Source organism: Triticum dicoccoides, unplaced genomic scaffold, assembly GCF_002162155.2.
Source record: "Triticum dicoccoides isolate Atlit2015 ecotype Zavitan unplaced genomic scaffold, WEW_v2.0 scaffold68295, whole genome shotgun sequence".
Classification (NCBI taxonomy): Eukaryota; Viridiplantae; Streptophyta; class Magnoliopsida; order Poales; family Poaceae; genus Triticum; species Triticum dicoccoides.
This window is the reverse complement of record NW_021291657.1, coordinates 1-2,571: the sequence shown is the minus strand read 5'-3', so window position 1 is coordinate 2,571 and position 2,571 is coordinate 1. Positions and strand designations below refer to the sequence as shown.

The 2,571-nt window shown below is 37.8% G+C and overlaps 1 long non-coding RNA gene across 1 annotated transcript; it reads left to right on the top strand.

Moving 5' to 3' along the window:
- The first annotated feature begins 538 nt into the window (after positions 1-538).
- LOC119347447 lies at positions 539-1,182 on the top strand. The gene is made up of 2 exons (XR_005168335.1): positions 539-693; positions 832-1,182. It is a non-coding gene; the product is annotated as an uncharacterized LOC119347447 (long non-coding RNA).
- Positions 1,183-2,571: the final 1,389 nt, after the last annotated feature.

The following is a 2,571-nucleotide window of genomic DNA, read 5'->3' as shown; positions in this document are numbered from 1 at the left end:
AGTTTTTTCCAGGCTGACATTGATTTTACACTGGTGGTGAATGGGTTGTAGTTGGCCTATTTTTTGGGGCCTGGAGCCATACTCGCAAAAGTCGCTGGGGAATTGGTTCTTTTGATCTGGCCAAGTCCAGCGATTTTGCTCGAAGCAACCCCCAACTACTGTCCCCCTACTAATGGGGTCCTAGTATTACTGTCTTGGTATATACCAAAAACAAAGAGGCATTTAATAACCAGTTGTCCGCAACCTATATTTTGGTATGTATATTCCAACAAATCTTATGATAGTATTAATGTCTTGGTATATAAAGAACAAGGAGGCATTTAATAACCAGTTGTTGACAGGATATATTTGGGTATATTCCAACAACTCTTATAATAGTATTAATTGACATTAGTTGACTATATGCATATAGATACAAAGGATGACAACACTAGCTAACATTGAATTCTCCATTATTTTCTTCCTCAAACGAAGATGCTCCAAGATGTGATAGTGCCTCTATATAATACCACAATAAGGACCCAAATAGAACGAGCAATATCAACCTCAAGGAATATCTAGCAAGGGAGGATAAAAAATAGATACCCACACTTCTGATGGCGCTTATCAAGAACAACACGAATGCCCTGTGTTTGGTAATTCTTCTAATGTCTACCACTTTGTTGCCATGCGAGGCAACTGGGAGAAACAAAGGTACAATCATTTGTTTAGACTAGTTAATTTTTTTATAAATATATGCAGACCTTAGTGCTTGAGACATTCTGGAGCAACATGTGTAATTTGTACTACACTACTGATCCGAAATGGGATGCAATACTTCTTTGGGCGTAGGTACAACTGCATTGATTGATGTGTGCAAACCTGATCGGTTATGCGAGAACCTGATAGGATACAATGTTACCTTGTGTAAGGTTTCATGCGAATGGTCTGGCTATAGTTTTGACAACAGCTACTGTGAAAAGGGTAATTGCTGCTGCGCATCCTAAGGGATTAAACGAGGTGCCAAAATGCCATGCTTGGGAGATATGGTGAATTTCAATAAACAATAAAAGGTAGTTTTGGCACGACTGTGCAACTTCATGATTTCATCAATATGAATCCTATCCAAGTTATTTTGATATCAAAAACAGTGTTTCAATGTCGCCAAGGAAATTGTAGACGACTAATTACTGTGTCACTCTCTCCTTTTGTGTTTACAATCCCTCTTACCAAAACTGGGTTTCTCCCTCTCAAGATCCAGGACCCTTTGCCAAGCGTGGTGACACTGTCGACTTTGAATTAGCAAAACCGTTCTTATTATCAAAATAACTTGAATTAGCAAAACCATTTTCATATAAAGTTAACTTGAAGGATTAGGAAAATCGTTTCCTATAAAAATAAGTTGAATAGTGTCCTCATTAATCATTGGCTGTTCTGAATGTCACACGGTCAGCTTTTGCGTCGATTGAGTTTTAGCACCACGTCGCCTAATCAAGGCAAACCGGATTTCTTTATATTCTGCTTCTCAGACATTGTGATCACCACGTGACACATGTGGTAAGCAATTCAAACTATTTATGAACAAACAAATCGATCTTGTTTCAACTGTGAATGCTGCAGTCTTTAGCTTGCAACATCACATACTACCACTCCGACATGGTGTGCTTGCTTTTTTTTTTTACTTTTTACTCGAGGCATCTAGTAACGCAGCAAGGCCTGCAAGTTGCAGGGACAACTAGCTTGCTAACTTGATGTTGGCCAGCTATATGCACACATTAATAAACAACAAGATGGGGCTGCCTACCTAATGGCTCAGACTTGATGTTGTCATCCGCCCGATCATGTTCATAGACAGCTGAGATCTCATGTTCGCCCTGCAATCAACTTGAGCCTTTGATACCTATACTAGGGCCAACAATATGCAGGCAGGTTTCGCTCGTTTTTTCTTTTATCTTTTTTTCTTTCTAATTTTTAACTTTCATGAACTTTTTTCCTTTTCTAAATCGTCAACTTTTAAAAATTAGTGAATTTTTCAACTTCATGAACTTATAGGCTGTGAGCTATTTTTAAACTAGCTAACTTTCCTTCAAACATTTTGAACTTTTTTCAAATTTCATCAGCTGTGTTTTCAATTCGTGAACTTTTTTAAAAAAATGACGAACTTTTTAAAATTTCATGAACTTTTTTCCCAAATTCGTGAACTTTTTAATTTTGCCACGAAACCCTGCCACTGATGCTCATGACCCAAAGCCTGCATACAAACTCATCGATAACTACCTTTTCAAGCCATCGTGCAGTGAAATTTTCTTGTGCCCAAACCAATATAAACAACTTTGATTCATAAACCTTTCTCAAAATGGGTCTCGATATATGACCTCCCATTGTAAATTTTGCCAAGAAAACCCTGCCACTGACGCTCTTGACCCAAGCCTACATACAAACTCATCGATAACTAAGTTTTCAAGCCACCATGCAGTGGATTTATTCTACCCAAATCATTATAAACAACTTTGATTCAAAAGCTTTTTTCAAAATATGTCTCGATATATGACATCCTATTGTGAATTTTGCCATGGAAACCAGGCTACTGAC